General features: G+C 50.4%; 10 non-coding genes across 10 annotated transcripts; all 10 read right to left on the bottom strand.

Annotated features, from left to right (window-relative positions):
* Nucleotides 1–153: 153 nt before the first annotated feature.
* On the bottom strand, nt 154–242 carry trnay-gua (transfer RNA tyrosine (anticodon GUA)). The gene is given in 2 exon segments: nt 154–189; nt 206–242. It is a non-coding gene; the product is annotated as a tRNA-Tyr (tRNA).
* A 1332-nt stretch (nt 243–1574) lies between these two features.
* trnay-gua (transfer RNA tyrosine (anticodon GUA)) lies at nt 1575–1663 on the bottom strand. The gene is given in 2 exon segments: nt 1575–1610; nt 1627–1663. It is a non-coding gene; the product is annotated as a tRNA-Tyr (tRNA).
* A 1332-nt stretch (nt 1664–2995) lies between these two features.
* On the bottom strand, nt 2996–3084 carry trnay-gua (transfer RNA tyrosine (anticodon GUA)). The gene is given in 2 exon segments: nt 2996–3031; nt 3048–3084. It is a non-coding gene; the product is annotated as a tRNA-Tyr (tRNA).
* Nucleotides 3085–4422: 1338 nt separating this feature from the next.
* Nucleotides 4423–4511, bottom strand: trnay-gua (transfer RNA tyrosine (anticodon GUA)). The gene is given in 2 exon segments: nt 4423–4458; nt 4475–4511. It is a non-coding gene; the product is annotated as a tRNA-Tyr (tRNA).
* Nucleotides 4512–5849: 1338 nt separating this feature from the next.
* Nucleotides 5850–5938, bottom strand: trnay-gua (transfer RNA tyrosine (anticodon GUA)). The gene is given in 2 exon segments: nt 5850–5885; nt 5902–5938. It is a non-coding gene; the product is annotated as a tRNA-Tyr (tRNA).
* Nucleotides 5939–7276: 1338 nt separating this feature from the next.
* Nucleotides 7277–7365, bottom strand: trnay-gua (transfer RNA tyrosine (anticodon GUA)). Its single transcript is given in 2 exon segments — nt 7277–7312; nt 7329–7365. It is a non-coding gene; the product is annotated as a tRNA-Tyr (tRNA).
* Nucleotides 7366–8703: 1338 nt separating this feature from the next.
* On the bottom strand, nt 8704–8792 carry trnay-gua (transfer RNA tyrosine (anticodon GUA)). The gene is given in 2 exon segments: nt 8704–8739; nt 8756–8792. It is a non-coding gene; the product is annotated as a tRNA-Tyr (tRNA).
* A 1338-nt stretch (nt 8793–10130) lies between these two features.
* trnay-gua (transfer RNA tyrosine (anticodon GUA)) lies at nt 10131–10219 on the bottom strand. Its single transcript is given in 2 exon segments — nt 10131–10166; nt 10183–10219. It is a non-coding gene; the product is annotated as a tRNA-Tyr (tRNA).
* A 1338-nt stretch (nt 10220–11557) lies between these two features.
* On the bottom strand, nt 11558–11646 carry trnay-gua (transfer RNA tyrosine (anticodon GUA)). Its single transcript is given in 2 exon segments — nt 11558–11593; nt 11610–11646. It is a non-coding gene; the product is annotated as a tRNA-Tyr (tRNA).
* Nucleotides 11647–12984: 1338 nt separating this feature from the next.
* On the bottom strand, nt 12985–13073 carry trnay-gua (transfer RNA tyrosine (anticodon GUA)). Its single transcript is given in 2 exon segments — nt 12985–13020; nt 13037–13073. It is a non-coding gene; the product is annotated as a tRNA-Tyr (tRNA).
* Nucleotides 13074–14347: the final 1274 nt, after the last annotated feature.

Raw genomic sequence — 14347 nt, 5'->3', positions numbered from 1 at the left:
AGAGCCAGCTAGCGGCTCCTCTCAAAGTGGAAAAGGAATGCTGCTGCAGATGGAGAGGAAGCTGCGAGACGAATGCAAGTGACGAGCTGCACCGACTGGCACAATGTCTCATGCTGCTCCATGCAGAGTTCTGGTAAAAGTCAACGCCGGGCTTCCTTCGAGCCGGAATTGAACCAGCGACCTAAGGATGTCGGGTATGAATCATCTACAGTCCTCCGCTCTACCAGCTGAGCTATCAAAGGGAAGCACACCATGACTCTCTCTTTACTCGTTGACTGCCATGCGCCTATAGCTCTTTGCCGATTCATCCACCTCAGATTGTTCCAGCTGAGTGAGACTGTCAGCCATGAACTCTTTCTCCACAGCCGTGGCCTGTGCTCTGCTCAATTCAATGTCTCATGCTGCAAACCTCAACTTATTGCATTCATCCTAACTGCCTTGCAACTTCTTGCAGTTGTTGAATTCTGACTTGGCGCACGTTGAAACCTAAAGTCTTCGCTCACTGTGTCAGTAAGCGCATGCAGCAGATGCACATGGAGGTCAGTGGGCTGCGTGCCAGTGGAAAACTTCCACTTCAACCTCACAGACAAGGACAAGATTCGCAGAGTTAAATTCTTGACTCCCCTCAGGATTGCACCTTTGATCTTTGGGAAAATAAAGACACCTTCATTGATGCCGCGATCCAAAAACTCTCATCTGGCTCTAACTCAGACATGCGGGTAAGATTGATTGGCCACGCTGAATTACCCCTGAATGCCAGTGGGACGGGCTATGTCAGGTGCATGACATCATGCAAACAGGTTCTGGGTGGGAGTGCTGCTGGTGCCGATTGGATGGGCCGAATGGCCTCCTCCTGCACTGTAGGATCCTATCATCTACGATCTGTGGAGTCCTTGTGGAACAGCGCAAGTTCAAATTTCGGAGGTGTGTAGACTGAATTTTGCTGGAACCATGGAGAGATTCGGGAACGCGGGCATCAATGCCTCTCACGCGTGAAGCCTGCACCCGCAAGTTGAACTGAACCCTGTGAAGTTGCACAATGTAGTCCGACTTGATTGCCGTCGTAGTCTCAGCAGCTGTATGGAAGTAAATGTACGGACAGGAGTCAGATCCTGCTGCAGACATGCGCTGCTTAAACAAAGCCGATGCTTTTCTGTCGAGAGCATGTACCATCGGCAGCGGGTGAGAACGATGAGGACGCAATTCATCAGAGATGGTCAAAGAAGCAGAGAAGAAACTGAGCTCATGAATTAAATTGAGACAAGCTGAAAGTGGTGGCAAGCATGAGTATAATGGGGCAGTGGCGCGCTGTGTGCGACTGACAGAATACTGCTGGTACTTTGAATGGATTGCGGCTGCTTGGAAGCATTGCTGCTGCAATGCATTTCCTACTGGCCAGGAAGTGCAAAGGCAGAAGTAAAAGAGCCAGCTAGCGGCTCCTCTCAAAGTGGAAAAGGAATGCTGCTGCAGATGGAGAGGAAGCTGCGAGACGAATGCAAGTGACGAGCTGCACCGACTGGCACAATGTCTCATGCTGCTCCATGCAGAGTTCTGGTAAAAGTCAACGCCGGGCTTCCTTCGAGCCGGAATTGAACCAGCGACCTAAGGATGTCGGGTATGAATCATCTACAGTCCTCCGCTCTACCAGCTGAGCTATCGAAGGGAAGCACACCATGACTCTCTCTTTACTCGTTGACTGCCATGCGCCTATAGCTCTTTGCCGATTCATCCACCTCAGATTGTTCCAGCTGAGTGAGACTGTCAGCCATGAACTCTTTCTCCACAGCCGTGGCCTGTGCTCTGCTCAATTCAATGTCTCATGCTGCAAACCTCAACTTATTGCATTCATCCTAACTGCCTTGCAACTTCTTGCAGTTGTTGAATTCTGACTTGGCGCACGTTGAAACCTAAAGTCTTCGCTCACTGTGTCAGTAAGCGCATGCAGCAGATGCACATGGAGGTCAGTGGGCTGCGTGCCAGTGGAAAACTTCCACTTCAACCTCACAGACAAGGACAAGATTCGCAGAGTTAAATTCTTGACTCCCCTCAGGATTGCACCTTTGATCTTTGGGAAAATAAAGACACCTTCATTGATGCCGCGATCCAAAAACTCTCATCTGGCTCTAACTCAGACATGCGGGTAAGATTGATTGGCCACGCTGAATTACCCCTGAATGCCAGTGGGACGGGCTATGTCAGGTGCATGACATCATGCAAACAGGGTCTGGGTGGGAGTGCTGCTGGTGCCGATTGGATGGGCCGAATGGCCTCCTCCTGCACTGTAGGATCCTATCATCTACGATCTGTGGAGTCCTTGTGGAACAGCGCAAGTTCAAATTTCGGAGGTGTGTAGACTGAATTTTGCTGGAACCATGGAGAGATTCGGGAACGCGGGCATCAATGCCTCTCACGCGTGAAGCCTGCACCCGCAAGTTGAACTGAACCCTGTGAAGTTGCACAATGTAGTCCGACTTGATTGCCGTCGTAGTCTCAGCAGCTGTATGGAAGTAAATGTACGGACAGGAGTCAGATCCTGCTGCAGACATGCGCTGCTTAAACAAAGCCGATGCTTTTCTGTCGAGAGCATGTACCATCGGCAGCGGGTGAGAACGATGAGGACGCAATTCATCAGAGATGGTCAAAGAAGCAGAGAAGAAACTGAGCTCATGAATTAAATTGAGACAAGCTGAAAGTGGTGGCAAGCATGAGTATAATGGGGCAGTGGCGCGCTGTGTGCGACTGACAGAATACTGCTGGTACTTTGAATGGATTGCGGCTGCTTGGAAGCATTGCTGCTGCAATGCATTTCCTACTGGCCAGGAAGTGCAAAGGCAGAAGTAAAAGAGCCAGCTAGCGGCTCCTCTCAAAGTGGAAAAGGAATGCTGCTGCAGATGGAGAGGAAGCTGCGAGACGAATGCAAGTGACGAGCTGCACCGACTGGCACAATGTCTCATGCTGCTCCATGCAGAGTTCTGGTAAAAGTCAACGCCGGGCTTCCTTCGAGCCGGAATTGAACCAGCGACCTAAGGATGTCGGGTATGAATCATCTACAGTCCTCCGCTCTACCAGCTGAGCTATCGAAGGGAAGCACACCATGACTCTCTCTTTACTCGTTGACTGCCATGCGCCTATAGCTCTTTGCCGATTCATCCACCTCAGATTGTTCCAGCTGAGTGAGACTGTCAGCCATGAACTCTTTCTCCACAGCCGTGGCCTGTGCTCTGCTCAATTCAATGTCTCATGCTGCAAACCTCAACTTATTGCATTCATCCTAACTGCCTTGCAACTTCTTGCAGTTGTTGAATTCTGACTTGGCGCACGTTGAAACCTAAAGTCTTCGCTCACTGTGTCAGTAAGCGCATGCAGCAGATGCACATGGAGGTCAGTGGGCTGCGTGCCAGTGGAAAACTTCCACTTCAACCTCACAGACAAGGACAAGATTCGCAGAGTTAAATTCTTGACTCCCCTCAGGATTGCACCTTTGATCTTTGGGAAAATAAAGACACCTTCATTGATGCCGCGATCCAAAAACTCTCATCTGGCTCTAACTCAGACATGCGGGTAAGATTGATTGGCCACGCTGAATTACCCCTGAATGCCAGTGGGACGGGCTATGTCAGGTGCATGACATCATGCAAACAGGGTCTGGGTGGGAGTGCTGCTGGTGCCGATTGGATGGGCCGAATGGCCTCCTCCTGCACTGTAGGATCCTATCATCTACGATCTGTGGAGTCCTTGTGGAACAGCGCAAGTTCAAATTTCGGAGGTGTGTAGACTGAATTTTGCTGGAACCATGGAGAGATTCGGGAACGCGGGCATCAATGCAACTGCCTCTCACGCGTGAAGCCTGCACCCGCAAGTTGAACTGAACCCTGTGAAGTTGCACAATGTAGTCCGACTTGATTGCCGTCGTAGTCTCAGCAGCTGTATGGAAGTAAATGTACGGACAGGAGTCAGATCCTGCTGCAGACATGCGCTGCTTAAACAAAGCCGATGCTTTTCTGTCGAGAGCATGTACCATCGGCAGCGGGTGAGAACAATGAGGACGCAATTCATCAGAGATGGTCAAAGAAGCAGAGAAGAAACTGAGCTCATGAATTAAATTGAGACAAGCTGAAAGTGGTGGCAAGCATGAGTATAATGGGGCAGTGGCGCGCTGTGTGCGACTGACAGAATACTGCTGGTACTTTGAATGGATTGCGGCTGCTTGGAAGCATTGCTGCTGCAATGCATTTCCTACTGGCCAGGAAGTGCAAAGGCAGAAGTAAAAGAGCCAGCTAGCGGCTCCTCTCAAAGTGGAAAAGGAATGCTGCTGCAGATGGAGAGGAAGCTGCGAGACGAATGCAAGTGACGAGCTGCACCGACTGGCACAATGTCTCATGCTGCTCCATGCAGAGTTCTGGTAAAAGTCAACGCCGGGCTTCCTTCGAGCCGGAATTGAACCAGCGACCTAAGGATGTCGGGTATGAATCATCTACAGTCCTCCGCTCTACCAGCTGAGCTATCGAAGGGAAGCACACCATGACTCTCTCTTTACTCGTTGACTGCCATGCGCCTATAGCTCTTTGCCGATTCATCCACCTCAGATTGTTCCAGCTGAGTGAGACTGTCAGCCATGAACTCTTTCTCCACAGCCGTGGCCTGTGCTCTGCTCAATTCAATGTCTCATGCTGCAAACCTCAACTTATTGCATTCATCCTAACTGCCTTGCAACTTCTTGCAGTTGTTGAATTCTGACTTGGCGCACGTTGAAACCTAAAGTCTTCGCTCACTGTGTCAGTAAGCGCATGCAGCAGATGCACATGGAGGTCAGTGGGCTGCGTGCCAGTGGAAAACTTCCACTTCAACCTCACAGACAAGGACAAGATTCGCAGAGTTAAATTCTTGACTCCCCTCAGGATTGCACCTTTGATCTTTGGGAAAATAAAGACACCTTCATTGATGCCGCGATCCAAAAACTCTCATCTGGCTCTAACTCAGACATGCGGGTAAGATTGATTGGCCACGCTGAATTACCCCTGAATGCCAGTGGGACGGGCTATGTCAGGTGCATGACATCATGCAAACAGGGTCTGGGTGGGAGTGCTGCTGGTGCCGATTGGATGGGCCGAATGGCCTCCTCCTGCACTGTAGGATCCTATCATCTACGATCTGTGGAGTCCTTGTGGAACAGCGCAAGTTCAAATTTCGGAGGTGTGTAGACTGAATTTTGCTGGAACCATGGAGAGATTCGGGAACGCGGGCATCAATGCAACTGCCTCTCACGCGTGAAGCCTGCACCCGCAAGTTGAACTGAACCCTGTGAAGTTGCACAATGTAGTCCGACTTGATTGCCGTCGTAGTCTCAGCAGCTGTATGGAAGTAAATGTACGGACAGGAGTCAGATCCTGCTGCAGACATGCGCTGCTTAAACAAAGCCGATGCTTTTCTGTCGAGAGCATGTACCATCGGCAGCGGGTGAGAACAATGAGGACGCAATTCATCAGAGATGGTCAAAGAAGCAGAGAAGAAACTGAGCTCATGAATTAAATTGAGACAAGCTGAAAGTGGTGGCAAGCATGAGTATAATGGGGCAGTGGCGCGCTGTGTGCGACTGACAGAATACTGCTGGTACTTTGAATGGATTGCGGCTGCTTGGAAGCATTGCTGCTGCAATGCATTTCCTACTGGCCAGGAAGTGCAAAGGCAGAAGTAAAAGAGCCAGCTAGCGGCTCCTCTCAAAGTGGAAAAGGAATGCTGCTGCAGATGGAGAGGAAGCTGCGAGACGAATGCAAGTGACGAGCTGCACCGACTGGCACAATGTCTCATGCTGCTCCATGCAGAGTTCTGGTAAAAGTCAACGCCGGGCTTCCTTCGAGCCGGAATTGAACCAGCGACCTAAGGATGTCGGGTATGAATCATCTACAGTCCTCCGCTCTACCAGCTGAGCTATCGAAGGGAAGCACACCATGACTCTCTCTTTACTCGTTGACTGCCATGCGCCTATAGCTCTTTGCCGATTCATCCACCTCAGATTGTTCCAGCTGAGTGAGACTGTCAGCCATGAACTCTTTCTCCACAGCCGTGGCCTGTGCTCTGCTCAATTCAATGTCTCATGCTGCAAACCTCAACTTATTGCATTCATCCTAACTGCCTTGCAACTTCTTGCAGTTGTTGAATTCTGACTTGGCGCACGTTGAAACCTAAAGTCTTCGCTCACTGTGTCAGTAAGCGCATGCAGCAGATGCACATGGAGGTCAGTGGGCTGCGTGCCAGTGGAAAACTTCCACTTCAACCTCACAGACAAGGACAAGATTCGCAGAGTTAAATTCTTGACTCCCCTCAGGATTGCACCTTTGATCTTTGGGAAAATAAAGACACCTTCATTGATGCCGCGATCCAAAAACTCTCATCTGGCTCTAACTCAGACATGCGGGTAAGATTGATTGGCCACGCTGAATTACCCCTGAATGCCAGTGGGACGGGCTATGTCAGGTGCATGACATCATGCAAACAGGGTCTGGGTGGGAGTGCTGCTGGTGCCGATTGGATGGGCCGAATGGCCTCCTCCTGCACTGTAGGATCCTATCATCTACGATCTGTGGAGTCCTTGTGGAACAGCGCAAGTTCAAATTTCGGAGGTGTGTAGACTGAATTTTGCTGGAACCATGGAGAGATTCGGGAACGCGGGCATCAATGCAACTGCCTCTCACGCGTGAAGCCTGCACCCGCAAGTTGAACTGAACCCTGTGAAGTTGCACAATGTAGTCCGACTTGATTGCCGTCGTAGTCTCAGCAGCTGTATGGAAGTAAATGTACGGACAGGAGTCAGATCCTGCTGCAGACATGCGCTGCTTAAACAAAGCCGATGCTTTTCTGTCGAGAGCATGTACCATCGGCAGCGGGTGAGAACAATGAGGACGCAATTCATCAGAGATGGTCAAAGAAGCAGAGAAGAAACTGAGCTCATGAATTAAATTGAGACAAGCTGAAAGTGGTGGCAAGCATGAGTATAATGGGGCAGTGGCGCGCTGTGTGCGACTGACAGAATACTGCTGGTACTTTGAATGGATTGCGGCTGCTTGGAAGCATTGCTGCTGCAATGCATTTCCTACTGGCCAGGAAGTGCAAAGGCAGAAGTAAAAGAGCCAGCTAGCGGCTCCTCTCAAAGTGGAAAAGGAATGCTGCTGCAGATGGAGAGGAAGCTGCGAGACGAATGCAAGTGACGAGCTGCACCGACTGGCACAATGTCTCATGCTGCTCCATGCAGAGTTCTGGTAAAAGTCAACGCCGGGCTTCCTTCGAGCCGGAATTGAACCAGCGACCTAAGGATGTCGGGTATGAATCATCTACAGTCCTCCGCTCTACCAGCTGAGCTATCGAAGGGAAGCACACCATGACTCTCTCTTTACTCGTTGACTGCCATGCGCCTATAGCTCTTTGCCGATTCATCCACCTCAGATTGTTCCAGCTGAGTGAGACTGTCAGCCATGAACTCTTTCTCCACAGCCGTGGCCTGTGCTCTGCTCAATTCAATGTCTCATGCTGCAAACCTCAACTTATTGCATTCATCCTAACTGCCTTGCAACTTCTTGCAGTTGTTGAATTCTGACTTGGCGCACGTTGAAACCTAAAGTCTTCGCTCACTGTGTCAGTAAGCGCATGCAGCAGATGCACATGGAGGTCAGTGGGCTGCGTGCCAGTGGAAAACTTCCACTTCAACCTCACAGACAAGGACAAGATTCGCAGAGTTAAATTCTTGACTCCCCTCAGGATTGCACCTTTGATCTTTGGGAAAATAAAGACACCTTCATTGATGCCGCGATCCAAAAACTCTCATCTGGCTCTAACTCAGACATGCGGGTAAGATTGATTGGCCACGCTGAATTACCCCTGAATGCCAGTGGGACGGGCTATGTCAGGTGCATGACATCATGCAAACAGGGTCTGGGTGGGAGTGCTGCTGGTGCCGATTGGATGGGCCGAATGGCCTCCTCCTGCACTGTAGGATCCTATCATCTACGATCTGTGGAGTCCTTGTGGAACAGCGCAAGTTCAAATTTCGGAGGTGTGTAGACTGAATTTTGCTGGAACCATGGAGAGATTCGGGAACGCGGGCATCAATGCAACTGCCTCTCACGCGTGAAGCCTGCACCCGCAAGTTGAACTGAACCCTGTGAAGTTGCACAATGTAGTCCGACTTGATTGCCGTCGTAGTCTCAGCAGCTGTATGGAAGTAAATGTACGGACAGGAGTCAGATCCTGCTGCAGACATGCGCTGCTTAAACAAAGCCGATGCTTTTCTGTCGAGAGCATGTACCATCGGCAGCGGGTGAGAACGATGAGGACGCAATTCATCAGAGATGGTCAAAGAAGCAGAGAAGAAACTGAGCTCATGAATTAAATTGAGACAAGCTGAAAGTGGTGGCAAGCATGAGTATAATGGGGCAGTGGCGCGCTGTGTGCGACTGACAGAATACTGCTGGTACTTTGAATGGATTGCGGCTGCTTGGAAGCATTGCTGCTGCAATGCATTTCCTACTGGCCAGGAAGTGCAAAGGCAGAAGTAAAAGAGCCAGCTAGCGGCTCCTCTCAAAGTGGAAAAGGAATGCTGCTGCAGATGGAGAGGAAGCTGCGAGACGAATGCAAGTGACGAGCTGCACCGACTGGCACAATGTCTCATGCTGCTCCATGCAGAGTTCTGGTAAAAGTCAACGCCGGGCTTCCTTCGAGCCGGAATTGAACCAGCGACCTAAGGATGTCGGGTATGAATCATCTACAGTCCTCCGCTCTACCAGCTGAGCTATCGAAGGGAAGCACACCATGACTCTCTCTTTACTCGTTGACTGCCATGCGCCTATAGCTCTTTGCCGATTCATCCACCTCAGATTGTTCCAGCTGAGTGAGACTGTCAGCCATGAACTCTTTCTCCACAGCCGTGGCCTGTGCTCTGCTCAATTCAATGTCTCATGCTGCAAACCTCAACTTATTGCATTCATCCTAACTGCCTTGCAACTTCTTGCAGTTGTTGAATTCTGACTTGGCGCACGTTGAAACCTAAAGTCTTCGCTCACTGTGTCAGTAAGCGCATGCAGCAGATGCACATGGAGGTCAGTGGGCTGCGTGCCAGTGGAAAACTTCCACTTCAACCTCACAGACAAGGACAAGATTCGCAGAGTTAAATTCTTGACTCCCCTCAGGATTGCACCTTTGATCTTTGGGAAAATAAAGACACCTTCATTGATGCCGCGATCCAAAAACTCTCATCTGGCTCTAACTCAGACATGCGGGTAAGATTGATTGGCCACGCTGAATTACCCCTGAATGCCAGTGGGACGGGCTATGTCAGGTGCATGACATCATGCAAACAGGGTCTGGGTGGGAGTGCTGCTGGTGCCGATTGGATGGGCCGAATGGCCTCCTCCTGCACTGTAGGATCCTATCATCTACGATCTGTGGAGTCCTTGTGGAACAGCGCAAGTTCAAATTTCGGAGGTGTGTAGACTGAATTTTGCTGGAACCATGGAGAGATTCGGGAACGCGGGCATCAATGCAACTGCCTCTCACGCGTGAAGCCTGCACCCGCAAGTTGAACTGAACCCTGTGAAGTTGCACAATGTAGTCCGACTTGATTGCCGTCGTAGTCTCAGCAGCTGTATGGAAGTAAATGTACGGACAGGAGTCAGATCCTGCTGCAGACATGCGCTGCTTAAACAAAGCCGATGCTTTTCTGTCGAGAGCATGTACCATCGGCAGCGGGTGAGAACAATGAGGACGCAATTCATCAGAGATGGTCAAAGAAGCAGAGAAGAAACTGAGCTCATGAATTAAATTGAGACAAGCTGAAAGTGGTGGCAAGCATGAGTATAATGGGGCAGTGGCGCGCTGTGTGCGACTGACAGAATACTGCTGGTACTTTGAATGGATTGCGGCTGCTTGGAAGCATTGCTGCTGCAATGCATTTCCTACTGGCCAGGAAGTGCAAAGGCAGAAGTAAAAGAGCCAGCTAGCGGCTCCTCTCAAAGTGGAAAAGGAATGCTGCTGCAGATGGAGAGGAAGCTGCGAGACGAATGCAAGTGACGAGCTGCACCGACTGGCACAATGTCTCATGCTGCTCCATGCAGAGTTCTGGTAAAAGTCAACGCCGGGCTTCCTTCGAGCCGGAATTGAACCAGCGACCTAAGGATGTCGGGTATGAATCATCTACAGTCCTCCGCTCTACCAGCTGAGCTATCGAAGGGAAGCACACCATGACTCTCTCTTTACTCGTTGACTGCCATGCGCCTATAGCTCTTTGCCGATTCATCCACCTCAGATTGTTCCAGCTGAGTGAGACTGTCAGCCATGAACTCTTTCTCCACAGCCGTGGCCTGTGCTCTGCTCAATTCAATGTCTCATGCTGCAAACCTCAACTTATTGCATTCATCCTAACTGCCTTGCAACTTCTTGCAGTTGTTGAATTCTGACTTGGCGCACGTTGAAACCTAAAGTCTTCGCTCACTGTGTCAGTAAGCGCATGCAGCAGATGCACATGGAGGTCAGTGGGCTGCGTGCCAGTGGAAAACTTCCACTTCAACCTCACAGACAAGGACAAGATTCGCAGAGTTAAATTCTTGACTCCCCTCAGGATTGCACCTTTGATCTTTGGGAAAATAAAGACACCTTCATTGATGCCGCGATCCAAAAACTCTCATCTGGCTCTAACTCAGACATGCGGGTAAGATTGATTGGCCACGCTGAATTACCCCTGAATGCCAGTGGGACGGGCTATGTCAGGTGCATGACATCATGCAAACAGGGTCTGGGTGGGAGTGCTGCTGGTGCCGATTGGATGGGCCGAATGGCCTCCTCCTGCACTGTAGGATCCTATCATCTACGATCTGTGGAGTCCTTGTGGAACAGCGCAAGTTCAAATTTCGGAGGTGTGTAGACTGAATTTTGCTGGAACCATGGAGAGATTCGGGAACGCGGGCATCAATGCAACTGCCTCTCACGCGTGAAGCCTGCACCCGCAAGTTGAACTGAACCCTGTGAAGTTGCACAATGTAGTCCGACTTGATTGCCGTCGTAGTCTCAGCAGCTGTATGGAAGTAAATGTACGGACAGGAGTCAGATCCTGCTGCAGACATGCGCTGCTTAAACAAAGCCGATGCTTTTCTGTCGAGAGCATGTACCATCGGCAGCGGGTGAGAACGATGAGGACGCAATTCATCAGAGATGGTCAAAGAAGCAGAGAAGAAACTGAGCTCATGAATTAAATTGAGACAAGCTGAAAGTGGTGGCAAGCATGAGTATAATGGGGCAGTGGCGCGCTGTGTGCGACTGACAGAATACTGCTGGTACTTTGAATGGATTGCGGCTGCTTGGAAGCATTGCTGCTGCAATGCATTTCCTACTGGCCAGGAAGTGCAAAGGCAGAAGTAAAAGAGCCAGCTAGCGGCTCCTCTCAAAGTGGAAAAGGAATGCTGCTGCAGATGGAGAGGAAGCTGCGAGACGAATGCAAGTGACGAGCTGCACCGACTGGCACAATGTCTCATGCTGCTCCATGCAGAGTTCTGGTAAAAGTCAACGCCGGGCTTCCTTCGAGCCGGAATTGAACCAGCGACCTAAGGATGTCGGGTATGAATCATCTACAGTCCTCCGCTCTACCAGCTGAGCTATCGAAGGGAAGCACACCATGACTCTCTCTTTACTCGTTGACTGCCATGCGCCTATAGCTCTTTGCCGATTCATCCACCTCAGATTGTTCCAGCTGAGTGAGACTGTCAGCCATGAACTCTTTCTCCACAGCCGTGGCCTGTGCTCTGCTCAATTCAATGTCTCATGCTGCAAACCTCAACTTATTGCATTCATCCTAACTGCCTTGCAACTTCTTGCAGTTGTTGAATTCTGACTTGGCGCACGTTGAAACCTAAAGTCTTCGCTCACTGTGTCAGTAAGCGCATGCAGCAGATGCACATGGAGGTCAGTGGGCTGCGTGCCAGTGGAAAACTTCCACTTCAACCTCACAGACAAGGACAAGATTCGCAGAGTTAAATTCTTGACTCCCCTCAGGATTGCACCTTTGATCTTTGGGAAAATAAAGACACCTTCATTGATGCCGCGATCCAAAAACTCTCATCTGGCTCTAACTCAGACATGCGGGTAAGATTGATTGGCCACGCTGAATTACCCCTGAATGCCAGTGGGACGGGCTATGTCAGGTGCATGACATCATGCAAACAGGGTCTGGGTGGGAGTGCTGCTGGTGCCGATTGGATGGGCCGAATGGCCTCCTCCTGCACTGTAGGATCCTATCATCTACGATCTGTGGAGTCCTTGTGGAACAGCGCAAGTTCAAATTTCGGAGGTGTGTAGACTGAATTTTGCTGGAACCATGGAGAGATTCGGGAACGCGGGCATCAATGCAACTGCCTCTCACGCGTGAAGCCTGCACCCGCAAGTTGAACTGAACCCTGTGAAGTTGCACAATGTAGTCCGACTTGATTGCCGTCGTAGTCTCAGCAGCTGTATGGAAGTAAATGTACGGACAGGAGTCAGATCCTGCTGCAGACATGCGCTGCTTAAACAAAGCCGATGCTTTTCTGTCGAGAGCATGTACCATCGGCAGCGGGTGAGAACGATGAGGACGCAATTCATCAGAGATGGTCAAAGAAGCAGAGAAGAAACTGAGCTCATGAATTAAATTGAGACAAGCTGAAAGTGGTGGCAAGCATGAGTATAATGGGGCAGTGGCGCGCTGTGTGCGACTGACAGAATACTGCTGGTACTTTGAATGGATTGCGGCTGCTTGGAAGCATTGCTGCTGCAATGCATTTCCTACTGGCCAGGAAGTGCAAAGGCAGAAGTAAAAGAGCCAGCTAGCGGCTCCTCTCAAAGTGGAAAAGGAATGCTGCTGCAGATGGAGAGGAAGCTGCGAGACGAATGCAAGTGACGAGCTGCACCGACTGGCACAATGTCTCATGCTGCTCCATGCAGAGTTCTGGTAAAAGTCAACGCCGGGCTTCCTTCGAGCCGGAATTGAACCAGCGACCTAAGGATGTCGGGTATGAATCATCTACAGTCCTCCGCTCTACCAGCTGAGCTATCGAAGGGAAGCACACCATGACTCTCTCTTTACTCGTTGACTGCCATGCGCCTATAGCTCTTTGCCGATTCATCCACCTCAGATTGTTCCAGCTGAGTGAGACTGTCAGCCATGAACTCTTTCTCCACAGCCGTGGCCTGTGCTCTGCTCAATTCAATGTCTCATGCTGCAAACCTCAACTTATTGCATTCATCCTAACTGCCTTGCAACTTCTTGCAGTTGTTGAATTCTGACTTGGCGCACGTTGAAACCTAAAGTCTTCGCTCACTGTGTCAGTAAGCGCATGCAGCAGATGCACATGGAGGTCAGTGGGCTGCGTGCCAGTGGAAAACTTCCACTTCAACCTCACAGACAAGGACAAGATTCGCAGAGTTAAATTCTTGACTCCCCTCAGGATTGCACCTTTGATCTTTGGGAAAATAAAGACACCTTCATTGATGCCGCGATCCAAAAACTCTCATCTGGCTCTAACTCAGACATGCGGGTAAGATTGATTGGCCACGCTGAATTACCCCTGAATGCCAGTGGGACGGGCTATGTCAGGTGCATGACATCATGCAAACAGGGTCTGGGTGGGAGTGCTGCTGGTGCCGATTGGATGGGCCGAATGGCCTCCTCCTGCACTGTAGGATCCTATCATCTACGATCTGTGGAGTCCTTGTGGAACAGCGCAAGTTCAAATTTCGGAGGTGTGTAGACTGAATTTTGCTGGAACCATGGAGAGATTCGGGAACGCGGGCATCAATGCAACTGCCTCTCACGCGTGAAGCCTGCACCCGCAAGTTGAACTGAACCCTGTGAAGTTGCACAATGTAGTCCGACTTGATTGCCGTCGTAGTCTCAGCAGCTGTATGGAAGTAAATGTACGGACAGGAGTCAGATCCTGCTGCAGACATGCGCTGCTTAAACAAAGCCGATGCTTTTCTGTCGAGAGCATGTACCATCGGCAGCGGGTGAGAACGATGAGGACGCAATTCATCAGAGATGGTCAAAGAAGCAGAGAAGAAACTGAGCTCATGAATTAAATTGAGACAAGCTGAAAGTGGTGGCAAGCATGAGTATAATGGGGCAGTGGCGCGCTGTGTGCGACTGACAGAATACTGCTGGTACTTTGAATGGATTGCGGCTGCTTGGAAGCATTGCTGCTGCAATGCATTTCCTACTGGCCAGGAAGTGCAAAGGCAGAAGTAAAAGAGCCAGCTAGCGGCTCCTCTCAAAGTGGAAAAGGAATGCTGCTGCAGATGGAGAGGAAGCTGCGAGACGAATGCAAGTGACGAGCTG

The sequence above is a fragment of the Carcharhinus amblyrhynchos genome, chromosome 8, assembly GCF_965287045.1.
Source record: "Carcharhinus amblyrhynchos chromosome 8, sCarAmb.v2.hapA, whole genome shotgun sequence".
In the NCBI taxonomy this organism is placed as follows: Eukaryota; Metazoa; Chordata; class Chondrichthyes; order Carcharhiniformes; family Carcharhinidae; genus Carcharhinus; species Carcharhinus amblyrhynchos.
Note: the sequence above shows the minus strand (reverse complement) of the source record. Positions and strands in the feature narration are given on the sequence as shown.